This window comes from Pempheris klunzingeri, chromosome 3, assembly GCF_042242105.1.
Source record: "Pempheris klunzingeri isolate RE-2024b chromosome 3, fPemKlu1.hap1, whole genome shotgun sequence".
Taxonomy (NCBI): Eukaryota; Metazoa; Chordata; class Actinopteri; order Acropomatiformes; family Pempheridae; genus Pempheris; species Pempheris klunzingeri.
This window is the reverse complement of record NC_092014.1, coordinates 7,006,815-7,034,814: the sequence shown is the minus strand read 5'-3', so window position 1 is coordinate 7,034,814 and position 28,000 is coordinate 7,006,815. Positions and strand designations below refer to the sequence as shown.

The window sequence follows — 28,000 nt, the reverse complement described above, 5'->3', positions numbered from 1 at the left end:
AGTACGAAATAAGTAAGTGATAAATAAGTACAAACAATACAAGAAAACCACATATCTCCAGATGTGTTGATTTTGAGTGTTTGATAAACTGAAGGATTAAGTGATCCTTTTGGGGCAGAGAAAATTCTCCTCCATCTTCAGCCGAATAAAAAATTTAAAGCCCTTTTGGATTAGCTTGAAAATGCATCATCACAAAGCCGAAAACAGGGAAAAGTTTACTTTTCAGAGATATATGGCCCTCACGGGACAACGATGCTACAAACATATGATGATCTTAAAGACCATGATGCATTGCTGTAGATTTTACTACCCAACAGTATATAAAGGAGTTAAAAGTAAAGTTAAACATCTACAACAGTAAAATGCAACATACTGCAACAGTAATATTGATCCAGAAACATCAGATATAAAAGTAAAACACTGACAGGGACCATCTAACTGCACAATGAGTACTTCATGTAGATTTTGCTATAATGCTCATATTTTTACCTCGGTAAGAATTTACTGATATTTATTTATATTTAGAATGCTGAACCTTTACTTGTAGTGGAATATTTCCAAAGTGGTGTATTAATACTCAAGTAATGGACCTGAATACTTCATATAGTTCACCCACTGACTGCACATGTGTGTGTGTGAGACAGATTCTAGCTGGTTTGAAAGTGTGTGTGTATGTGTGAGAAAAGTACCAATATCTCTCCGCAGCCACAGGAAAGTTCATGTTGTTAGAATTACTTACGCTTCTTTAGTCAGCGATCAACTGTGTACATAAGCAGAGGTTGCTGTAGAATTATTTCTGAGGCTGTGTGTAGTGTTACAGAAAACAAAAAGCTCCTTTATGTAATGTTACAACAGGATCTTGTTGTACTCTTCACAGCAGTGTTGGTCCGGTCTGTGGAAAGCTAATATTAGTTTGCAGCTGAAGTCAATTAAAAAGAGCCTACAGATTTCGTTTGCTTCTATAATTTCAACACGGATTTGTTGTTCATAGAGCAGCATCATCAATAAAACAAATAAGGTGCGTTCCCTGGATGTGTCGATAGTGAGATTACTGCATCTTTTCTGATTTTAATGTGTTAGGGATGCAGGACACACGTGTAGCAACATCTTCAAACATCATCCTTATGTTTTCCCGGTTACCAGCAAAGGAGCTGTTCAAAATGCATCTCATCAAGAAAGCGACAAAATCTTGCCAAAAAATAGTGGCAGATCTTGAAATTGAATTACTGGAATGCCAGTGAGAGGTGGGTGCATGGTCACAGGTCAGTTATGTTAATTGTTGGACCAGTATAAAAATGCAAATGGTTACAGTTTTTATGTATTATGTATAGTATTTATGAGAAATAATTAAGACCAAATGAAATGTGACTGATTTATCTGACAGTTCGAGGTGGTGGTATCTTGATCTCTGAGGTGATTCCAGCAAATTATGTCATGGACAGCTGGACATCTGCAAGATGGATGCCTCCTCTTCTTTGTTCATTTGTACAGCAGGGTGTTGCTCTCCTTTAATTGTGCCATTATTAGAGAACAGCACATGCTGCAATAATGTCGCAGGCTCTCTCTGGAGTTACCCCGAGTCTTTGTAATAACTGGAACCAGGTTTTGAGCATGCCTATTGTCACCTCTACCCGGGCTCTAGTCCTGCAGTGGGCCACATTAAAATGCTGTTGGGTGCCTGGCTCAGGGCCACAATGAGGGGTCAACAGATCAGGCTCGCATGGGTACCCTCTGTCACCCAGCAGTTGGTCATCAAATTCAACTACAGATGTGTCAGAACAGAGAGACAAGGGAGTGATATTTGTACAGATTCAGCCACCATGTGCAAATCTGGTGCTCAGGATACATTTGTGAGTCATATACAGGGCCGGGCCACTTAGCTTTAGCATTCATGATTATGTGCTGCATCACTTAAGATCTTAGCAGTGCAGAGAATAGGAGATAATAGTTGCGGTATAAGTTGAGGTATAGTCTTTGTTATTTGATTGAAATTGGCAGTAGTTAGTGTACCTGCACTTTAGCGCTGTGGAAAGACTATTGACATAGTCTAATTCAAGTCTAATTCTAATTCATTAAGCGGAGGAGCAGTGATAGGGATATGTGCCTCATCGATGCGTCCTATCACAATGGGAAACCCTGAAAAAATAAAAACAATTACTGATGGCAGTCTGAGGTTGCAGCAGAATGTCATTAACGGAGTATAATTTAAAACAGCGTCATTAACTTCAACTGAATGTTTTCTACATCAGTCACCTGCAATCTTCTGGAATTCATCTTTGATGGTCCTTAGAGGTTCGCGGCCAGCGAACAGTACTAAGATGTGCAGTCGGCGCGCACGTGCAAGTGGCACTTCTCTTACAGCTCTATAAACAGTTGCTTTCCTGATCTGCTCTGCATCACTAATGTTATAAAGGATACTCCCACTGGCAAAACAAAAAAAACTAATTTGAGAGCATGTGTAATATTTGAGATGTAAGGCGGGGGAATCATGTTCAGATAAATAGTACTGTAATAAAAAATGGTTAGTGATTAGGTAGACATCAGGGAATAATACTACATCTAATGGGCATCTCAAAATCCTCTTCCAAAATAAGGCTTCAACAGCAGCCGGATAAATGAGGAAAGGACCCCCTAGAGCTGCTTCAGACTGAGCAGTAGGGAAAGGGGACAGGGAGAAACTTGGGGTTTGTAAAAGTGAACCTGTTAGCGGGCAGGTCAGGTTTACAGAGTCAGTTACCATGGTAACTGACCCAGAGTTTAAGTTGCATCTCTTCCTGGAGTGGAAAACCCAGAGTTCCCCTCATCTCAGGGTCAAAAAACTCAGAGTTTTTACTAAATTGCTTTTGAAATACACCCCAGAACACACACACAGGAACAGTCATCATTGATTTTACTTCCACCTGTGCTGTTCCTGCTATGAGGAGTCAAAACTCTGTTTGTACCTCAACCTGAGCAGAGGTCTAATCAGTCAGACTAAGTGAGAGCACCTCCGTGGGTGTGCAGGGCCTTTTCAATATTATTTTAACCTTTAAGAACCCGCGGTGACACAGGTGTCACAGAGATCTTGAATATTCTGGAAATTTCCCTATACAGCTTTAGCCTTGAATTTAACTCAAGAAGTCCCTCAGTGGCAGCTACTGAACATCCTGGTGCAGTCATGTGACTGAGTGTCAATTTGTGTTCCCGTTTCCAAACCGTTTCTACCTGATTAAAACCTGTGACACAACTAGCTAATTTTAAATAGCCTGTTTTTGTTGTTAAAAGGTAGGTTTGAAACTTTTTACTGTCCTGGATTACAATTAAACTGTCCTGACCATATTTTATGAAAAAGTTGATATGACACAACTTCGAAAAATAATGCTGTGCCATATATTTAACATTTCAGCTCTTGGACAGTAGGGGTAGTATCTCAAAAAATAAGTCCAGAAATGTGTTCCTTGTGGTCCATTTAGTCTGTTATATATTCCCCATAATTTTACTTAAAGGAGAAAAGGGTTCTCGTGGGTTAGTCTATTTTAACTCCAAATATGAGGAATTAAAACCAAGTCGACTAAACTGTGAATCATGTCCGTATTCATTTACATCATTTCAGCCACATTTCAATCTAACCATTTTATTTTAAAGGACGGGGTAAAACTTATGTGGCAGTGCTCTTTGATCTGCTAAAGATCAGTATAGTCACAACAGTCATATTTCAGTAGTACACTTACACAGGTGTCACTTATTTTGGCTGATCTGACTGGCTCGGCATCTCTCTCAATAGTATTTAAATAGTATATAAATACTCTAAATCCTTAGTGTTTCTGCACCTCTTTGGAGCTTAGTGAACTGTGTTATCAAGCATATCTGCTGTATCTATATGTATATATCTATATTTCTTCAAAGCCACCAGCCTCCTTTGACAAAAATAATAATTTTACGTTAGTTCAGATTTGAACTAATGTGTCAAAGCACTTGTACTTTAGGTTTGATTTATACTCGTATTGTACTTGTACTTGTATTTGTAGCTGTGAACTTGGGATTCACACATGAGTTTCTGTTTCTTTTCACCCACGAGCAGATCGACATGTAACTGCAAACCTTCAAGCAAATCTTCTTTGTGCGCTTGAAAAATTATTTGTGCAAACCTTTTTCATTTGTTCACAAAATGTCATGTACAGCTACAGTTCTCCTTTGTTCAGATATTTCTTACACATACAAGCATTTGAATTCATTCGGTCAAAATATTTTTTACACATTTGCACATCTCAGTGTATTCATATGAAATGTTGTCACACATTCAGATATGGTGATACACAGATACAATACTTGTGATCCTGTTTTGTTTCCAAACATGCAACCCACAATTTATTAGCAAACCCTGTGGAGTTTTGGATGCACACATATTCCCAGACGCCAAAGCAGACGCCTAATCTACTGCAACAACTAACAAGACCTCTGTGGGTGTGCAGGGCATCTGACGCCAAAAGTAAATCATTGGTAAATACACTGAGCATGTATTATGTAACCACTATAACAAACAACAATTCCAACTTTATTTACATGATCATCTTTTTCATCATTAGTAGTATTAAGAATCATGTACACTAAACTGTGAATCTTGTCCACATTCAACACAGTTGTAATGTTTGCGATTCTACATTGGTCAATCTTTTTAAATGAATAGAAGAGGTTTGTAAGAAACTTCTTTCCTTTCAGTCACATAATGTAACTGATAGCTTCTGTATCTATCCATCCAGTTATTCCAAAAACATGCCGACATTCTACTTGTTAGTGTAATTGCACCTTTTGCATTGTGGAACAACTTACACTTTTGTCTTTATTAATAACAAAGACAGTCAGGTAATTTCCGTCATAGCTGTACCCAAGTTCAACCTAAGCAGGGGCCCATTTAGCCAGAATCATTGTGTGAATAACCTCAAGATTAAAGGTTTGACAACTCCGTGCACACTCCTTGGTTTCGCTAGCAGGAAATTAAATTTTACGTTGACATAATCTGTCCCAAAATTGCATCATTAGAATCTTTTATCTCATCAGAATGATGTTTTAGGACTTTTGAAATAGGCCTTTGTCACAACTGACGTTTGGACTTGTAGGAAAAGCACAGGTGTTACTATTAATATTAGCAAAGGCTGTGTTTTATTCAAGTGTCCCAGTAAATCATGACAGAGTGACACTGAGCCAGCATGCACACTATCAAGACCCTGAAGCTAAGGCAGATAAATGATTTGCAGCCATCATTCATTTTATTATTTATACCTATGCTTTTCCCTACTGTGACATGTCAAAACGTGTGTGAAAAATTGTCAACTAAAGCACCCTTTGTGAGATGTACAGTTTGAAAAGGCCTCTGCACTTCTGTCTACAGTCTTAAACTGTAACTTCTGACTAATTCCGTGGACAAACCTAATGTTAATTTCTCATCGCATGATGAATACGAGACATAAAAATGATTGAGAGGATTTTCATGAAACTAGGTGTGACAACTATGACGTTTTTTTGGCAATAATAAGAGGAATACTCTACAGAGATAAATTCTTTGGAGAGAGATCGTGCTGCCTCCTCTCAGGACACAAGTGATTGAGTGTCTAAATGTAACAATCATTCATTGCAGTTTAATGGGAGTTGTACTTTTTAAAAGGGTTGTTTAACCCGACCGAAGTCCTCCAAAATTCTGTGTTGTCCTCTGATTGTTTGACAGCCGGTGGGTTGAAGATATCGCCCCATGTCTCTCAGAATTTCTTGGCTTAGTTTTGTAACTTTCAGGTCGCTGCAGCATACGGCGACATGGACGGAGGCACGCAGATACAGCAGGAGGCGAATGTGGATCACAGAGGTGAACGAGAGGAGACAAATGGGTGGGAAGACACATGGGGGAGAGACAGGAGGTCAGACGGACAAATGGTCACATTTTATTTTCAAAGATGGATCAGCTGGCTCCTCAAACACACATACACACACACACACACACACACACACACACACACACACATACACACACACGCACACACACACACACAAAATCATTTTCTTTGTCTTTCCATCAGTTAATATTCAGTTGAGATCATGTTGAGCACAAAGCAAAGAGATCAGGATTTTGCGTAATGGGTGTATTTGTTACACTGTGGGTGAGCCTGTGTGTTTGATTAGTTTTCTCACTATGCTTTCCTCACCGTATCACTAAAACACTGCTCACTACACACACACACACGCACCTTCGTCTTTGTGGCTATATGTTTCTGTATGTGTGTCTTTGATAAGTTTGTTGACTTTGTGCCTCAGCTATCTGAAATGGCATCTTCACTGTCTTAGTCTTCATTACTGTGTGCATGTGTGTATGAGCATCAGTGTGTATGTCTGTGTGTGTTTTGTGTGTGTGTAATGAGGAAAACTGCCATTTGGGAAAACCAATTACCACAGGTAAATAACATAACCCTTTGCTCTGAGATTTAGCCAAACAATGAATTTATAAAGAGGAAAAATCTCCTTTTACACACTTGTGCGCGCACACACACACACACATGGATGCTGGTTGGGAATACTTATGAGAACACTGCACTGACTCAAATTCATTCATTACCTTTACCACAATATTAAATTTTTCTTTGGAAAATTAACCTCCAGCCTTATGTCTTCATCTCTTAAATCTGCTGTTTTCTCTATGAGGATCAGCAAAGATTGTGCGCCTCATAAGTCCCCACAAGTTTAGATAAACCCCAGCACATGCACACATTTCCCCCCTGGGACTGAGTGTAATTATGAGCTTGGCCTGGAATGGTTTGATAAATAATAAAACCAAGATTTCTGGAGAAAATAAGGAGGAGAAAATTAAAGTGTTGGAGTGTACAAATCCTAATTAAAGTAACACAGTGTTTATGGTGCGCAGGACACACAGAGAGAGAAGGAAGGGAGGGGAGTGAGAGGGGAGGATGAAGAAGTACCGGCATTAGAGCAGGGAGGGAGAGGGGAGGGACACAGTGGGTGAAGAGGGAGGGTTATCATATTTTCACAGGAATTTCCTCATTTAAAATCTTCATTAAGCACTCTCTCACTTTATATTTGTTCCCAGCTCCTCCATCACACCACAGCAGCCTCTGGTCCTCGGCTGTGTGGTGCGATATACTCCACCTCAGTGCATATGTGTGTGTGTGTGAGTGACAGTGTGAGACAGAGCGAGCAAAGCCTGCATGTCCAAGTACATGTGCATGCTGGCGCCTGATTATCCACTGAGTTTATTAATTACAGCTCTTTGTCATACATCCAGGTTCTATCATTTGCCACACAGAGCACGCTACCCTCCTCTCTGCCATCTTTTTCTTTATTCCCATTATATTTCTCCTCCTCCTCCTCACAAGAAGAGCAAACAGCGGTTTTAGTTCAAAGAACAAGAGACTTAAAAGCGTGAACAAATAATTTCTCCGCAGTCTATCTCTTGCAGCTGTCACTCCAGGATGAGCCTGTTGATTTGATCGTCTTTTCTTCTCGGTAAATAGGCCCGTCTGACTTTAATCATTTGCACACATACGCAGAGGTATAGATCTTAATCTGGCTAATCCTGGATTACAGCTCCACGATCAGACGCTGTATGTGAGTGTATGTGTGTTAGTGTGATATTTGAATGAGTCAGTGTACGTACATCATTTTGCAGTGCTTCAACATCTCTTTTTATGTATTCTTTATTTGGGTCATTAGCTTCCACAAAGTAGTTTGTCTTCCTGGGGCAGGGTCCACATCAAATAAATAACCAGAAATTTGAAATCAAACAGTACTCAACCAGGCAGGACAAACAGTGAAAAATTACCTGTATTAACATTTTCCTGACAGTATTTGTCTCTCAGAAATGAAGGTAAAAGTATTGTGGTGTTACAGAACCACAAAAACTGTTAGGAGGGTGGATGGTGCACATAGTTTCATTGCCACAGGAGAACACAGTTCCTACAAACAGTCAATGTTGGTTTATTTTAACCATGACCACCATCTATCTCTAACCTTAACCTAAAGGTTTTAGTTCCCTAAAGTCGACCAAATGTTTTAGCTTTAGCTTCAGTTTTTAGAATTATCGGTAGGTAATGATATAAGGACCTAGTGCAGATTTGTGAAACAGTCAAATAAAAACCATCCAATGAAAACTGAAAACAAACCTAAAAGTGCATTTGGGGACCGTCATTGCAAACAAACAAAAGTTAAGTTCCCATTCAGTGTCACTCACCATTAAAGTTTTTTGATTTATGCTGCTTCTCGTGAACCTGCATTACAACCAAATGTTTTACGGTGAAGGAAACCCATTCAACACATTAGTTAGACTTAAAGGAGTAGGTTTGAAGTTTGTTGAGTGACATTGAATGTATGCATACATTCTTCTTTACAACGAACCTCCACCTCCGGGCCACCTTTTGATGTCTAACAAACGATGAATCCATTCATTTCCTCATAAAACATCGGTATAACTCATTTGTAAATATTTTCAAGACTGGTTACATTCGTTGCAGCACTTTTTTTGGCACATTACCGCCACCTACTATCGATTAGCAGGACAACATGAAACAAGCAGCAGGGGTGTGCATGTGGTTGCCTGTGTGCATGTGGGTGATTCAAACAAAAAGACGGCCCAGTCAGAAAAGAAGTGCTCCGCGGTGTTACTAATGGTCAAACTCCACAGGGTACCTTTTAAGTGCTGTCAACTGCAAACTCAGACAGGTGTGTAGGAAAGTTAAATCATGCAGAAGAAACTTTGGATTCCCACAAGTCTTCGGCAGTGAGCTTAGTGAAAATGTAACGTTTCTGTAACAGACATTCAGGCATCGGAAACATAAAATAATCATCTATATGTTAAAATCACAGCAGCAGCCGATTAAGTTAAATAAGTCAGTCAGATGAATCAAACCACCTGAGATAATTGCACCATCAATAATTTATCACAATAATTAAAATACGACAATTGGATGATTGAGAATTAGACTTTATTTTATAGATGTTAAAATATTATTAATGCATCAGTTTTTGTTTCAGTGACATGTTGACTGAACATCTATTTTTGATCTGCTTCACACTCCGTATTCCAGCCAGAAGACATTTTCATCAAGCTGTTTGTGAACAGAACCTGATGTGTATTATACCAGTGGAAAAGTCCAGTGCATACTAGCTTTTCAAGAAGGCGTGTTGTGTGTCGTCCCAAATGACATTTTGCATAAATAATAGAATTTATGCAAATTTTAATTGAGCCTCCACACTTAGTCATGAAAGTCGTTCACACACACACATTAGCACAGAAAGAACAACAACTAATGTGGCTGACTGGCAGCTACTCTGTGTGCACATGTGTGTGTGTGTGTTTTACACTGCGGCAGTGTATTGGCATGAATGCAGTATGACAGTATTTGTTTTCATTAACAGCTCTGACATTTTCATTTTTGAGAGGGCTGTACAAATCAGTTTTCTCTTTTCTCCTGCAAACTCTTCATCTCTGACAGCCTAATATTCCACTTTAATAACACTTTTAAGAGCATTCTTTGTGTGCATTGTTGAGCTATTCAGTGTGTGTGCGTGTTTGTGTGGAACTGCGCGTCACATGTAAACACCTACATGACCCCGTTCCCCCAGTCTGCCCCGCAAAGGCTTCAGCTTTCCTGCATGACTGAGCACACACAATGTAGATGTCCGGGTGACCCGCGACAACCAAAACACACCCGTCCCTGACCCACATGTCTGTTATTGGTGTCTGTCGCCCACCAGACACATGAAAACTCCACACATATGAGAAGTGAAAGAAGTGGAGGCAGGAGGGAATTTTTACCTGAACATCCGAAATGTATTCCGTTATAAGTAAAACACATTACATTCAAGAAGCAAAATAACTATACAACAGGTACTTTTGACCCTTATTTTGAAATCTGTGTGTTCTGAAGTAAAGTGCCAAGCAGTGTTTTTCTGGAAATGCGACCAAATGGTCTTTTTACACTTATTTTTATTGCCTGTCATACACATCCTGAACCCAATTTGCCTCCTGATAATCACAAGTGACCCAATTTCAGGCTGGTTTTAAAAGCTTATCTTCTCAGATACTCTAAACTCTCCAGACAGGCCAGTCGTGACCACTCAGAATTTAAATTGAACTTATCAAAAATGTAAAATATTCACAATTTGAAACTCTGCGCTATGAGAAAGACACCAGCTGTCTCTCACGTATTGCATCCCTGAATGTTAGTGCAGATCAGTGTGTGGTCTGCAGTCACTTGCTGAACATGAACAGTGGAAAAGATGACAAAATACGACTCGAATCCTGTTGTCAACAATACTTCAATTTTTTTTTTTTTTTTTTGAGATTCAAAGTTCATCCTTGCCCTTCGAAGCAGCAGCTGAGAAAACCATCTTACCGCGAGGTTCGTTATTTGAGGTTTTAGTCATGTCACGTGGTCTTCATCAGCTGGTGTCCAGTCGTCATGGATGTACAACGTTTTGTTTTTGCTCGGATGACACCTGGACAAACTCCACTACCAGCTGTTGAAGATTATGTGATATGACCAAGAGTTACTAAATGGATCTCATACTGAGATCTGTTTCTTTTCTGACTTTTATAAGTGTGACTGATATTTGACGACAGGAGATCTTCAGTAGTGAAAATGAAAATAGAAACACACCCTTATTTAGAGTTAATAGTCATCTGTTAATCACTATATGTATATAGGGAAATTAAAACAGTCCTAATCCATTAAGGGTGATTTTTGTTGTTTCCACTTGTATGCTGTGGAAACAACAGTACATAACACATCTTAACACCTTTTAAGATGGATATAACAGAGCTTCCTCTAGGATTTTTCTCAGCACTGGGAGGGTTTGTTGTACTTGGGTAGTCTTTGGAGTGAATATCAATAGGTAGCTAATTTAAAAATATGAAATAAAATGACACTTGACCGTATGATATGTTACTGGTGCAGCTTCACACATACACAGACTGGTGTAACTGCGACTTTGTGACATTTAATAGAGTCCTGAAGCAGAATTTGGAGCCGTTGATAACAGAAACCCAGTATGGTGAACTTGTTAGCAAAGAGTTATTTATACCAGCAGTCATGGAGCAACATGGTTTGGATTTATTTCATTGCGTAAGAAGCAAGAACTCACACGTTATAAAGCAATCACGGCTGTAACAATCTAATGTGTGATGTTTTGTTTTTGGATTGGTTTAGTTCAGTTTTGGACTGTGTGAGACTGTTTTGGCTGCTAAGCTGTGACAGGAGGAATAACACGTGTCCAAGCCCGGAAATAGATCCGATACAGCTGATGAAGGATTGTATCCGCTCACAGCGGTGTTTAACTTTTTTTTCACTGCACTGATAGTTACATATTGCTGCTTTATGAAAAATTAATTCTTCATTGCCACCACTCATATAGCTCATATTTATTTTCTTTTGTACTGTACTGTATGTACATGGATAATAAACATTGCATTCACACTTTGTTGTTTCTTAACCACCTCCATGTTTTAACTGTCAGTGATATATACTCAGCTTTTACACCTGCTTTTTTGTGTAGGCGCTATAATTATCATTTCTATAAGTCTGAGGGTGCACACTAATGGCAGGTTTTAGAGCTAAATGTGGAAAAAGATTGGAATTATTTCAGTTTTCAGGAGAGTCCAACAAAGCAAAACAAACAAATGAAAGAACTATGATATTATATCAAGGGGTGGACCCCTGCTGCTGGTATGAATAGTTTGCTGAAGGCTGTTGGGAAAGACTACAGGCCATGAAATCATGACTTTTTCTAAAAGACACAACTGAGTTAAAAATGTTCTCTTATCTTTCTTGGACTGTAAGAGCTGCTTTACGTGAACAAACTGCATCTATTGTCCTCTGTGTTACCTTTGCAAGTTAACACCTGAACATCTCAAACTCTTAACATGTTGATGTGGTCGTGTGTCGGCAACAGTGACAAAGACAGCAGGTTACTGGAGGCCTTCTTTTTATATAATTTCTTTTTATTTTCAAATTTATGATGAATATTTATATGTTTTTCAGATGTTGTTTTTTCCTCCAATTGTACACATTTATTCACTTCTTTAAAAAAAAGAAATGATAATCTGATTTCCATGCTGGAGCTGCACATTTTCTAACAGTAACAATTTTGAGATTAAGATGGGTGAAGTTACCAAGTCAACAGAGACCCCTTTAATAGAGAACAAGGTGCCACGCAAGTCCCTCTGTTGTGCCTCATCTGAAACATATTCAAGATTTTGCACTGTTGTATTTATATGTGACATAGACCTGCTGAAGACAGTTTGTAGTGAATAATTCTGAAACCTGGAGTTAATGGTCACACAGTCTTGACTCACATCTGCCCACAAGGCATCATCTGTAGTCATGTTTAAGCGTGATTTACACCTGGCTTTTAATTTATGTATGTTTGGCTTAGGGCACTTTTGCATTAACACTGAGTACACTCTGGTTATTAATGCCGATGGACCTTGGTTATCATGGAGCAGTTATCCAACACTGAATAAATCAGGCAGGACATTTGATCAACATGTGTATGCCTGAGGAAATTCCTCAGTTGGAGGTCTTGAGTAGCGGATAGCTAAACTGTATGTTTACAGTGTTCGGGAACATGCTACAAGTTTTTTTTTTTTTTTCAGTCATGTGAAACATGAAAGTAATGAAGTAAATTATGTGGATGGGATTTAGTTAAAAGATTGATTGATTTAACAGAGGTGTAGACAGCACTTCATATGTGCCTCCCTCGCCTGAATTGTTAGACCAGGTGGAGGAGAACAGTCATTAAAATATTGATGCATTTTACAGGAAGAGTAAAGGGTTTCTGTTTTAAAAGAATATTTAAAAAAAATATTTCTTTTGGATACACATGAGAGCAGGAGTTACAAGGACACAGGATTAGGACGTGTCAAGTAATGAATAGCGTAGATATATATAACATTTACAGCAGTGAGCTGTAGCGGTGCGCTGTGTTACATCCTGCAGCCTGTTCACCTGCACCTCCCAGTCTTCTGATCCAAGGGGGAATCAAACGGGCTGGTTTGATGGTACGGAGCAGATCCATGTCTGTCTGTATGTCTCTCATTTACTCTGCACACATTCAGTTGGTTGTAGACATCAACTCACTGTCGGTCTGTTAGTGCATCAACTCACCACTCCTGTTTTCCTCTGTTCATGGTTTAATTAGTTAATTAGTGCTGGAGCATCATGACGACTGTTGTCAGGCAGCTTCAGGTTTTATTTGTAAACACCACCCCCAGGACAAACACACACACACACACACACACATGCACACATTCATATGCACAATCATACACACGCGAGCATCAAATTAACATTTAGAAAGAAATATATCAACAAAACCAGGACAAGAGAGCATGGTACTGAGCCAACGTCTTCAAAGACAACTTCTGACAGAATTCTTGATGAGTCAGAATAAAACAGCAAGAAAATGAGAGGGTGAAAGCAGAAAAACAAGAAAACATTCTCTCTCTCCCCCTCTGTATGTATGTGTGTGTGTGTGTGTGTGTGTGTGTGTATGTGCATCATCAGCCCTGGCTTTCATGTTCACAACTATGTCAACAGTAAATAGAGAGATTATTCTTTGAATTTTCTGTGATCAGCCACTTAATTATTGAAGCTGTATATTTGTGTATGTGTCTGTGTGTTGTCTTGTTTTTTGCCTGAAGAAGCACTTAAGAATTTGTATTTTTTTGGGAGTGAACTTAAGTGTTCACTCCAACTTAATGTGATTGTGTGTGTGTGTGTGTGTGTGTGTGTGTGTGTGCTCTCTTCTTATGTGTTGTAATAAGCAAGCAATTTGATGTATAAACTGTCAAAAGTTAACGTCACTGTGTATCAAAAATAATTTGTTAGAGCAGCTTTTTTTACAAACAAACAAACTTAAGTGATAGCAGGGATGTAGTGGGACAAAAATTCAGCCCCCACAATCACCTATTTCATCTGTTTATGTCCAACCTGTGTTATTCCCTTGGTGTCAAAAACCATTACATTGGACACCAACACACAAGGGAAATAAATATATACACACAACGAGTATGTACACACACACACACACACACACACACACACACACACAATTTGTAAGCACAGTTTCCCAGTTTGCCCGATGGCCAATACATGCCTGAATAATAGGGTTACACAGTAGAAAAAAGTTTATCAAACAGAGGTATAATGAGCAATGAAGTGACACCAAATTCAGCCTTGAAAATGTACCTCCAGGCTGTCATGCTCCCATCTAGGAGGGCAGGAGTGTAACACAGAATTACAATGGATGTTTCCTCCCCAGTCACTCAGCAAAATCATTTATTACTACAATAGGTGAAGCAAAAGTGACAGCAATCGGAAGCAATATAACTCCAAGGTCAAAACAACAAGCTCCTTGAAAACAAAGGTGCTGACTAATTCTGGATGAGAACGAAACAAAAGAGCATTCATCAAACCAGGAGAAAACTGGAGAACAGGAGAAAACTGTACAAAAGAAAATGGCAGCTCACCTCTACAGCTTCAGTGTTTTGTACGACAAAAGCAGCTTATTCTATGAACACAAACACACAGAAAATTACAAGGTGCTTGGCCTAACAAAATCTCTGCATGGTGTCACATGCAAATTGCAGGAAAGGTAGGAGGTCGAGGATTTAACTGAGATGCTGCAGTCAGATGGCTGCAAACCCCAGGCATTTTAAACTCCAGGATGTTGTAGAGGAACCGAGCAGCAGCAGACCCTCCTGAGGCCAAACCCACGCATCCAGCTAGTCAGGAGGAGACCTACAGGAGGACACTCCAAGCTCCTCACAGAGACAGAGCACACACTCTCACAGCCACAGTAACAACACGGCCAGGACCGTAACAGATGCGCACTACACACTACACGAAAAATAGAAGCACCTGGTTATGTCTTTTGGGGCAACGGTCCTAAAAAAGGCTATTACCTTAGTCGCACTTTTGGGGTATATGTTTGATCACTTTGATGCTGAGATGTAGATGAGAAATTAGTATAAAGTATGAAGTATGAAGCTGTAGGCAGCAAACTGTTAGTTTTGTTAGCATAAAGACGTAGGTAGCTCCGTTAAGCTCTGTCCAAAGTTATGACAATCTTCCCAGCGGCATCTAGAAGCTGACTGATAAAGAAGTTCTATTTTTTTTTTGTTTATACAAAATGAACAAAAAACAATTTGCTGCTAACTGTTTGCCCATCTCCGGTCTCCTGGCCCTAGTGTCATATTTAATGGACAGACATAAGAGCAGTGATGTTGAAACTCTCCCTTGAAATAACCCCAGAAAGGTTCCCCATGCATAAGTGTGGTATTGATCAATTACCTATAATCCATTATCTATACTGCTCATCTTTAGAGGGGAGCTGGAGCCGATTCCAGCTGACGTCAGGACGCCCAGTCCTGACAGACAACCATCCAACGCCTGACGCCTGTGAGCAATTTAGAGTCACGAATTAACCAAACCAAAGTAATTAACCAAACTAATTAATTTTGTTACCACGTTTCTATTAATTTATGGGCACAAGACACAATTCGTTACCATGTTTTGCTTTAATTTATTCCCATGTTTTATTAATTTGTAAGCACAAGATACAGTTTGTTCTGACGTTTTGATTAATTTACTCCAACTTTTCTATTAATTCATCAGAAGTGGTGCTTTGTGGGTCTCGTTGGTGTGGTAACATGGCTTAATAGTCACGAAAATTGGTAGGAAAAGTCTAAAGACCTTGATGCTTTTGAGTTTACTTCAAACGCCATTACCATGGCGACTCATTGTTCACCGAACATGAGGGAAGGAAATAAAATATGATGTAGCAACATTTCATGAATTTAGTGACACACTGTGCTCGGACGCGGTCCCCTGCTGACTGGTGCCTCAGGTCGGACGGCCTGCCATGGTTTTCAACAGAAAATACTCTGTGATGAAGTACAGTTTGTGCTCATTCCCCCTGACAGGACTGACCCACTCATGGTCCGTCTGCCTCTCAGATCTGTTTTGGGACAGACTCTTGCTTTTGATGGGTGGACTTGGCTGGAGGTATCTGCCGACATTTTTGAAATACCGCATGTCTGAGTTTCGACACGGCAGCGGAGACATTGAGCGACAGACAACCTCCCTGTCATTGTGATTTAATATTTCTCTGCTGTGTCACATGAAACTTGGCTTTAATATTTCTCATGTCATTTCAAGCATGTGAAAGCGTAGTGTACACATTATAGTGGACTGTGTGTCTTTATAACTGGTTAAAGGTAGGGTAATTATAATGTGTGGTGTAACCCAACACTTATAAAACTTTGTAAAATGTCATCCATGATTCTAAACATTTATAGAGCTTTATTAAGCCTTATAAATGCTATATAATGTCTTATGAATGCATAATAGACATGGCCTTCATAGACAGCGTTGCCAAGAATGTCAAGAAGACCGTGTGCTTCATATTTGACAGGCGATCAAGGTTATGAATGTCATTATAGATGGTTTTTCCTACTGTCCGACCTTTCTCAGAAGACTGGAGGCTGTTACAGCAGCAGATGGATGCCCATGTTTTGGAATGAGATGTTTCAACAATCACATACTGTATGAGAGTTACTGTATGCATATGTGTCCATATACTTTTGGGCGTGTAATGAGTCAGTTTTGAAAAACTTTTCAGTGTTACGGTTTTGCAAAACTTTACTTATTTTGATATGTTGGCTGAATAAATAATGGCTAGATTCAGAGTTTTCTGTCTTTATTGACACAAAGAGGCATATACAAAACAAGGTCGGGTACAGAAATGATGCTGGAATGCATTAGATCACAAATAAAGAGCAAAGGTACTCGCATATTAAACTGAAAGTCAAGAGAGAAGCAAGACTCTTGAAATGTGTACAAAGGAAACTGAGCAACAGCAAAACCAAAAGAACAAAAAAAGGGCACAAAGGAGCAAGGTGAGACACATTTCAAAAAAGCCAGGAATGAGAAATAGATGTGAATATGTTTTGAGCCTTTAGATTTAAGTAGTCACTGAACATTATCCACAGTCTGTTTATTCATTTTATTGCTTAGATTAGTTGTATTCCATGTTTGATTTCAGCTACTTGGCATCAGAATTTTTATTTTTTTCCTTTTTATATGTGTAACTGCGTCCATATACCTGATAGGTGGGTCATTATGACTTCAAAGTCTTCAAATTAAAATGATTATATCACAGTTTAAATTAGTTAATGTCAATACAGGATTTTTATCTAGATGTAACTGCCAGTGATGCAGGTCTTGCAGCCAGCAGTTTGTTGACACTTCTGTAGCTCTTCTCACCAATTTCTGATATCTTTGACTACAAATTACAAGTCAGAGGCTGGTGAATGGTTTGCTGATCATAATTATAGTTCGAATGATAAGACAAGAACGCAGCAATAGACGGCCTCTTTCCTATTTCCGTTTGCCAGATTTTCTGTTGTACCACTATAGCCGTAGTATTTATGTTTTTGTTTTGTCTCTGTCTTCTCATTATTTCTGCCTGTTCTTGTTCTTTTTGCCTGCTTTCCTGGTCTCTGTTTAGATTTTGTTTGCCTTTGGTGATTCACTGCCCATTGCTGACCTTGAACAAAGACTTTGTAAACCGTTAAATCACACTTTAGGGCTGTGCTACGATGCAGGATGAACAGAGACAAGCTTTCTTTGCATGAGCTGGCTTGACAAACCTTAAACTCTCAGTCAGAGATTACAGGTATCACAAAAGTGGTCATCATCTTTCTCTGTTAACCAAGGCTTTCTGTTTCAGGGTCTGTGCATGTTCCCATGAAAAGGGCATTTGACGCATCATTTTACTCTTCTTCTGCACAAACTTGCTGAATGCTTTCTCAATAAACACTAAAAAAAAGGCAAACAAACAACTGAATACATGAAGTTTCATCAGACAATGCAATCTCTTGTATAGAACATTATCAGAGAAAAGAGGTTCACACATTTTTTTAGAGCCGATTTAAGCTGAATAACCTGGTCCAGACTAGGTTAAATTTGCAGCCTAGTTCCAAGTTCAAGTTCTTGACCCAGAGATAAAGCCGATGTATGACATACAAAGACCAAACCGAATCTTAGCTAAAAATGTACCAAATTAAGGGTGTAGTCTAGGGTCTCAGAGGGCTAAAAAAGTAGAACAATCAGCAATGGACAAGTTGAACTTACTCTTACACTATCTCTTTGCAAGAATGAACTAGTATATGAGTATTTCTCACTTTTGTCATGTGATCACTTACCACTCTGCTCCAAAAAAACCTGAATATCAACACTCACTTGTTCTCATGTACACACTGAAACACAGACGCTGTATTAAAACACAGATGGTGACCTTTTCTCCAACGAGCTGGTATTTCACTAATGAAAACACTTGGCATGTCACCCTCTCACTTGTAATCACAGTAAAGACCACCTTCTCAAACATTATTAGGCTTCTATTGTTGTTCCCCTTGTTAAAAGAATTGTTAGATTTCTGTATAGTAGACCTTTGTCGTCCCAAACAAATCAGTAAAACAGTGAATTGTTGGCCATTTGATTGCTGTATTGACACACATGGTGCGCTATAACATTTGTTTAACAAGTACTTTGTAAGGAATCACAGCTCCTGCTGCAGTATCACACACACACACACGCACACACACACACACACACACACACACACACACACACACACAGACTGGCATTTGTGTGTTTATTCTCCATCCTGTTTGAGTCTTTATATGCTCTGTTGCTCCATCGTCAGTGTCTGTTTTCCAGCATTTGAGTACTGCAGTTTGACAGACATCATGAAACCATGTTTAGCTATTTATATGCAAAGCAGAGAGAAGGAGAAAACATCCACTGGAATGATACACAGTTCGCAGGCAGAGATCTAATTGGACAGAAAGCTGCTGGTTGTGGATGTGTAAAATTGCTTTGCCAACAGAAAAAATGAGACATGCACACACACACACACACGCACGCGCACAATTTAGACACCTAGACAAAGACAAGAGGCCTTGTGTGAGCTCTTTAGCAGGGGTCGAAGGTAAAGCTGATGCTCAGAGAAGTCTATTCATCATACCCGAGCGGGGGCTCTGCAATTCCTCTCCTCTCTTGCCCTGCAGGCAGTTAAGAGTGGAGGAGGTGGAGGGTTTGTCTGAGGAGGTTTAATACAGAAGCTGAACGCTGTCTGGTTTTCTGTCACTGCAAGTTTGTGTGTGGATGTATGTACAGGAATTATTAGCACAATGATGTTTGTATTTTCATACACATGTGCATTAGTGTGTGTTTGTGACAAGGTAGGAAGGAGGTACGCACAAAAGCATCTTCTTGTGTGCTCTCCAGTGTTAGTGGATGACTTTGGTCAATGACAAGGTCGTGTCACCATAACATTAATTTGTTTCTGCCGGTTTATCTTAATACTTTCCTCCACACTCAGTAAGACAAACACACAGCCGTCGGTTAACTTGAAGAAACTGCTCACGCCAGAACGAAAAAAAATCACTCATTATCTCGTCGTCACCAAATGTCAAATTTTTCTTTAAGGTCATAGGAGCACCAGGTAAACACTGAGTTAGTCCCTGCAGTACCATCTCACCATCCACCCACACCGTCCTAGATGCCAGCATCCACCCAGCATCCCAGAGTGCAATCATTTGGTGACATAACTTTTGGGCTGTTTAGTAAAAGACATTGAAAAAGTAAAATGTTGGACCCATTAACTGCAATAGTTTGTGAGAAGGATGAATTGGAACGGCAAGCTGTGGCTGCAGCCGGTATAGATAGTGAATGCCTTGACTTTAAAAGTGGGTGTTTCCCTGTTTTTCTGACAGGTTGGTGTGACCTCATTAACAGGTTTCTCATTTGAAGTTGAGCATTTTTTTTCAAAAGTTATTTGGTTTTCAGAGCAGCCTCAACTGACACAGTCTGTTTGGAGTTTCCTACGTGATCTTTCATGATGCGCTGGTGGTACTGCTGCTCTCTCTCTCCTTTTACATGTGAAACTATTACGCTATAGCCTGGTTCCCAACCACAGAATTGGTGCCCATATCTTTGATTTTGTTTAGCAGAGTTCTGTAGGAGGAATTGAGAATGTGGACCCCATCTTCTTGTACCTTAACAAGAATCAGTTACAAAAGTCGTACTGGCTTGCAGAAACAAAAATGTGCTTCCTAAAATTATAAATCTGGACCAGGCAAGTTTGTGAAAACAAGGCACGGTATGGCACAGTACACAGATGTGGAAAAGACCTTTTGACGAAGTGAGGTGGCCTTTTTTGTTTTCAGTGTTAGAAAATGTTATGGTTCTTCTAACCCTAATCCTCTTTGTGTGGGTGTTCTCCCCCCTCCCTTGTGTCTCAGTGTGTGTGTGTGTGTGTGTGTGTGTGTGTGTGTCCGTGTTTAGGGGCAGAGCTGCCAGTTTCCATTCAGAGGATCACTCACCTGTAAATCATTCAGCTACACACCTGACGTTCATCCAATCAACCTCTCCACACAGTATTTAACTGTGGTCCAGCACCACACTCATCACCATTTTGTCAGTCATCCTCTAGTGATCTGAATGCTGCGGCCAAGTCTCTAGTTTCCTTGTGTTCCTGTGTGATTTTCCTGGGATACTTACCTAAACTGCCCTGTGCTCCAGGTCTCCCTTCTCCACCAGCTACGCACACCTCTGTCTGGGGTCTTTGTCTTTTGTTCCCTTCGCTCACTATCAGGACTCCCAGACCTCCAGCCTGCTTCCCAACACCTGCCCTGTCGCCTGCTGCTTGGAATCTCCACTCTCTCTCAATAAAACTCTGCTTACAACTATCCTCTGGCTTCTTGAGTCTGCATTGGAGACAGTTCAGGGTGCTTGTCCAAATAATGCAATTTCATCGTGTTAAAAAGTTGGTGAGGCAGTGAGCAGAACCTGTTTCATATTTAAAGAGCACTAGACGTTGAAGCAGTCAGACATCTTAAGCTGCAAAATCCAACCAAAAGTAAGACAATTCTTTTTCTCCATTACAGCGTGATCCCTCTATAAGGCCAATCAGCAGTAGTGGTGCAACAATGATTTCAAACTTTTTCTTACCAGTTGAAATTAAACTGCTGTCTTCTCACAACAGCTCATCACAGTTTGAATGTGTCTGAGTTTTATGAGTCCGTGACTTTCCGTTCCCATTAATCATCTCACGACTCCTATACGATATCTTGTGACCTGACCACTGGTGCAGCCTTTTTTTATTAGCCTCAGCAGAGGTATACTTCACCTCTCCTCATCAAACTGTCCTTCTAGCTGGTGCCGGCGACACATTTAGAAAGGCAGAAAGAAACTGTCTCTAACTGCAGTCCTAAAATCAGTCTCTAAACAGATTCAACATCCTAAAACAAAACGTAAAGACAAAGTCAGTTTTCTTCCATCTGTCATTCTCTGATTTCAAACACAAGCTCAGATCTGCCAAAAGCACTTCCCTCTTGCCTTGTTTGATCTAGTACAACCAAACACATCAGCTTTGAGTACTCCAATCAAATCTTGCCAACACTGAGAGAAGGAGACGAGGGACAGAGAAACACACACACACACACACACACTCTTGGGCTGAAAGACCAGTAGAGAGTGAAGTAAGGGAGGTTCTGGATAGCAGCTTAAGAGCTCTCATACATCATCTCATTACCTCTGCTGTGTGCATGTGTGTGTATTTTCCCATTTCTCCACATTTGTGTTTCTCGTTAGTTTCTATGTGCTGCCCTGTGTTTGCGTATGTACAAGGGTTTGCATGGTTGTGCATCTCATGCATGAGTAGCCACCAGACAGATGCTATTATTTGCATGTAAATGTTTCCTCTGCTGAATTTACGGCTGCCATCCATCACCAAAGATTTCCACTGTCTTCTAACGGGCAAACGCTGGTCTAACAGCTTCCTGACTAACACCACTTTACACACCAGTGGACTGGTATCAGGATGAATGGCATCAGAGTCTCAGGTTGTGTCTCCTGCGTCAATGTGGAACACTGAAAAGTTGACTGGATGAATGATAGGGGGCACAGTTGCAGTTCAATCAAGAACACTGAAGACATTGGACACTGAGTGCAGGAAGGTTGACCAGCTGAGGCGGCATCAGGGACAATATTTGGTAAAATGCCCAACAGTTGAGAGATGAATTTTGTGGATGGGTGCTTTTCAGTGTGGAGTGACGGAGCAGCTGTGGTTTAGAGCTGGACATCAATGACTTGAGCTTGATATAAATTGACTGTGAGTGCACATATTACCAAAAGCAGATGATTAATCATTTTCATGTACTAATCTGCAACAGCAAAGATGCTTTGAGAAATAATGCTGCTCAAATTAAGCTTATTATCAGCATCATTCTGAAACTGTTGTAATGAATGTATCTGTCAAGTCTCAAAATGTTCATACTTAAGCGTAGCATATTTGCAAAATGTTCAGCGATGACATATTTCATTTGTATACCTACTGTTTGAAATATCGTATCCGATAACAGCAACCTAAGCAGTTGTTTAGACACTCAAAGCACTTGAATAAGGAAGGGGAACAATTTCGGTCTTAGTTAAATGTTGAGGAAGTCGTCAGGGACTTGAAGCACAATACTGGATGTCTTTATTTACGGCTCCAAACAGGATCTTTCCTCAGTCTTAACAGCTTGACTGTTTATGTTGCCTGAACTCAGGATGTGCCCCCAGTCTCCAGTGTCAATGTCAAAACCTTTGTGCATCCATCATCCACCCCAACAACCTCCTTATGGTTTGCATATGAGAAATAAATGTGGCACCACCTTCACTGGAAAAAAATTCTTCTGTTTGATCTGAAGCTGCGTGAAAACACGTATAGTGAGAGTCAGTAATGTTGATATGATCAAGACTGTGATTTTTTTTTACTGTTATAGCCTGATTCAGAGTCATTACCACTGCAGTATGGACATTTTTAATATGTTGCCATGGTATCTCATATATGCAAGACTTAATATCAGAGATGTGTATTTGGTTGTATTTCCATGATGTGTTCAACAGTTTGCAGTTTATGTCAACAAGAAAAGCACATTGTCACCGACAGAGAAATTGCATCTGGCATTTTCAAAATGACTAATGGATAACTTCTCTGGGCCTCATTCAAATGTCTGATACGCCAAATGTTGTAAAAAATGAACACATTTTGTAGAAGTATTGGTGAGAAAACTGGTTTCCAAAAATGGCAAAAAAAAAAAACCCAAACAAACTATCTAGCTTTGGCTGACACTGAAAATGTCTTTAACATGCGATCCAGGAAAAAAATAATCTTTGCTTCTGGAGTTATGTACCAAAACTTAAAGAACTTTTTAAATGGGAACACTGTGGTGCCACTGGTTCTGGAGACGCACCAGAAATTAATCAGTCGTTCCTTGGCCTAACTTTCCACCAAATGTCACTGAAATCTGTTAGCAGGATATTTTCTTAAAATTGCAAGCTAACACAAACACAAAAGGTAACCATTTTCCTCACAGTACATGATTGGAAAACCGAATAAGCATCTATTCTGTATTTCTGTTTATTTCTGCTAGGTGGTGGCTCTGTCAGTGTTTATCTGTCACTGCTACTCAGCTGTGGCCTGGAAGTACCACGAGAGAAGGGGAAATGTGTCACTAAGATTTGTTCAAGTATATATTTTCTGTTTGAAGCTTAGAACACATCACACGATTTAAAGCCCAATTATAACCCTGTTTTGACTGTGACAACGGGGTTTTCAACATCACGGGAAGTCTGCAGCGGTCTGCTGAAAATAGGACAGGTCACCTTGGACACTCGACACTCATTATCTTAGTTTGTGGGGCTTTTGGATTCAAATGTCAGCCTTCCAATTGGGCCTTGCACTATCTTTCAAAGCATTTTAATTTGTCTTAATTATTCTGATAAGTCCTATTTTTAGCAATAAGATCAGTGCAAATTTTAACTTTAATTCTGTAGTTTTAAGTGTTGAACCGTAATCTGAATGCAGTGTGATTGTCTATGACATTAATCTGTGAAAACCTGTCATATGAATGTGTCATAAGGCCACTGAGTGTGTCTTACAATGAGAGGATGGTGCTGCTACTTACTCACGAAGGTACCAAAGGTAAAGCACATTTTATTTTCACTGTGGATTTCATAGGCTGTAGTTTGTGTATGTCATTTTGAAGGAAACATCTTTGCAACTTTTAGTCTCTGCTTGGATTAATGTGAACAAGATCAGACAGAAATTTGTCAAATGTGAATGTTCTTCTTTTTGTGTACGTGTCTTGCTCTCTCATATTTTTTTTCTAGATAACAGCTCAGCTCCAAAAGGGTTTTCGCTTGCTTGGGTTTTTTTTTTAAAACACACACACACACACACACACACACAGATGTGGGAGATCCAGAGATGTAATGTGTACTGACATGTTTGAGTGGAGCTCAGAGACGGAGTGAGTGAAGCGGGGAATGTCTTTAATGTAACACCTACTCATCTACATCAGAAACAAACAAGTCGAAGACAACACCTCTTCAGACAGGCTTGCACACTGACTGACACCACCTCAAGTACACACACACACACACACACACGGAGGGAGAGAGAGAGAGAGAGAAAGAGAGAGAAGAACGCTGCATATTTAGCCATGTTCTCATATTCTAGCACCAAATATACATCAAGAACAGGATGGAAGCCATTCATACTCGTAATCGCTTCGATGTTATTTGACCTTCCCTGCTTTGAGAAATAATAGAATATCACCAGTGGAAGACAATCTGCTAATCTAGAGAACGATATTCTACTAATCAAGAGCTTTGTAATGTCTCTGTGCACTGACTGCCACAAACATAAAGGTCTAAAAACTTTTTCTCAAATGTCATTTGGCACATCTGACAATCAGAAAATCTTGTTATAGATTATTCTGACACTGTTCTTGTTTCGTCAGGTTACTCTCCAGAGACTGGGGATCATTGCTGAAACAGTACTGTGACTGCAGAATGGCCAATGAGGGAGGCACAGGTTTTCTGGCCACATTGGCACCAACTTCCTCTGCTACAGATTATTCAGTGGCTGAAGCAGCGCTACATGTAACACGCATTTGAAATGGCTCCAGTCGCTCTCCCTGTCATATTTGAGAAATAATTGTTTAGACAACTTCAGTTTTGTTTCTGCCTGACATCATCACGGGGATCAGACCCTTACACGCACTGCTTTCCTAAAGTGATTAGGACTGAGGATTCTGTATTAGAGGGGTCACAAGATCACAGGATTCCTGTTGGATTCCCACGGGTTGGACGTCAATTTCACTAGTGATCACGTGACTGGGACAGGACACGAAAAAAAGTCAACAGGAGAAGGTGGGACTGGAATCACAAAACAATAGGCCAGATTTTATCTACAAATATGATGTTCTAATGTGATGATGATGATTTAATTTCTTGGACTTAATGCAAGCTGTTGGCTGGTTGGTTGCAGTCACCCAACATGCAGTCTGCAGTCTTTTCTTTTTTAATATCAGATAGCTGTCTGATCTGCACAAGATGCAGGAAGTTACCACATTAAGAATAGATTAGGTATTCGTGTTTGCTTGTATGTACATCTACATATGTGTGTATGTATGTAAAATGGAGACGTTGACCGTGTGTGTGTGTGTGTGCGTGTGTCATTGGTGATTCTGACCAGTTTGCTGGATCATTCAACGGCAAAACAACTGCAACGGACGGCTGAACAAACCCATTACTCTGGCTCAGTGCTTCTGACACAAACACACACACGACTCAACAGTGGCCCACAGTGACTTCAGAAAACCACATGACCTGCTACAGTATACACAGTGTGGGAAAGGGCAGAGAATGAAAGAAGTGGTGGAGTGGAAAAAAAGTCAGGAGAAGTACTGCAGGAAATCTGAGGTGGGCAGAGATTGTTTTATATAAGAGAAAAAGAGAGAAAGAGACAGTGTGTGTGTGTGTGTGAGAGAGAGAGAGAGAGAGAGAGAGAATTAATTAATTCTCTCTGTTTGTTGTCACCAAAGGGGAGCGAAAGAATATTTCCAATCCACTTTCCTACATACAATCACAAGCACCCCTACCTGCCATGTAGTATCATCTACAGGTGTGTGTGTGTGTGTTTGTGTGTGTGTGTGAGTGAGAGTGTGTGTTTGTGTGCACATCTGAGCTTGTTGGGAAAGTGTGGGCATTAAATTGAGCGATGGAGTGCTCTCATTGATTTCCACAGTAAGGGAAAAGTAATCTTCTCTGAGCTGGGGTCTATGTCTATGCGTGTGTGTGTGCGTGTGTTGGCATTGCACTGTGATTGAAACAGTGGTCAGAAAACAGTATTAAAGATTTTATAGGCTCCCCTCATAGATATATCACTCCAAAATCAGTTGATAGCAGATTATAATTGCAGCAGTAAAACAGGAACACTGCCTGTACAGTCAAAACAGAAGCTCCACTAAACCTCATATACTTTTTTTTTTTTTTTTTTTTTGAGAATATCGAAGGTTTCAGGTCAGGTTTGCCTCTCCAGCTCTAAATTGCTTTCCAGCGAACTGGTACATGACATTTTTCAACGTGTAGAAACGAAAAATATGCCATTTGCCTCAGAGAGCAAGTCATATGGACGAGTAAAGTGTCAGTGGCTTGTGGGATTTATAATGCGCTATCTGAAATTGAGGGACCTTTTGATATGAAAGGAGTCTGAAAACACTTTTTTTTAAAACACTAATAGTTGCGTTCTCAGAGCCTCTGGCCCTGACAAACACAGAAGAGGTAGATATTTACATGCCTCTATATAGAAATATCATTATAGTCCATCTCTGATACAGACCATATCAGACCTCTCCTCCCTCTTACAGCTTCGTACTTTACCACATCCCAACAGGAGACACAATGAAAAGCCTTAGTTTTATTTCTTTTCTATTACTAATGGTCAATTCCATAAACACACCGAGGACCTTAGTGGTGAACCATAACCAAGGTTAATTCAATACAATCTATTACAAGTGTGATTTATCTATTTGTCAATAGTGCAGACGGACACTCTGTCTGGAGATATTTATCTTATTGATTTAACAGCATATTGTTTTTCTAATGTATCAAGCACAAGAAAACTGATATTGTGTAGACACATGAAAACATATAAATCACCTAATAATGGATAGTGGTGATGGGGAAGGTGATGAACAGTCTGCATGTGTGTGTCTGTGTGTGTGTTTGTGCAGATGTGTGAACATGTAGCACCAGTGAGATCAGGAGTTTTTCAAGAGGAAAGACTTGGCAAGATAAACACACTTAAGTGGGAGCACACAGTTTTACACTTAGCCTGAACATTGTTATCCTTCATATCTACTTAAAGCTGCACTAGCTGATATCTTTATGTGATGAACTCTGCCCTCCTGTGATCAAATGCCTATGTATATTATGGATTGTGTAATAAGCCCACAGAGAATTATCATGTGACTATCCTGCAGCTTTTTTCAGTGATTTAGTTGCATATAAACTGCACTTTAAAGGAGCTGCTCCTCAGATCTCGTTGTACATCATATAATGATAATAAAGGCTTTCTATTCTATTCATAACATTTTTAAACATCATTTCTAGGAGACATTTTGGAGCAAATTTCATACATAAGTTCAGTTTTGTATTGGCAGACCAGTAGACTTAGTCGACGTAAGGTAGAGCTGGATTTCCAACTAGTTCATTCTCAACCATTTAAGTTTTGTCATATAGCTTGAAATGCACACTTTGAAATCTGAACATTCACTTAAGATTCTTTATTTCTATAATTTAGTATTAGCCTGTAATTGCAGTGATTGTGGTTTTTCTCACAACGTATGTCTACACACCATAACGCTTTAAAGCCAGGGCCTTTAACTCTGGAGAAACTAATGAGCAGCTGGATTTTCAAAGTATCCAACAGAAAATATCCCACCCCCTCCCTCCAAAGTCACTACCCCACCACACATGAAGGTGCTGGAGGATGAGTCCACGTCAGCTGTGCGAAGAGCTGCTGCCCCTGCCGCCACAGCTCTGCAGCGGAGTTTCTGGTTCAT

General features: G+C 39.9%; 1 pseudogene; it reads right to left on the bottom strand.

Moving 5' to 3' along the window:
• Positions 1-1,432: 1,432 nt before the first annotated feature.
• Positions 1,433-28,000, bottom strand: LOC139199159 (putative nuclease HARBI1; annotated as a pseudogene).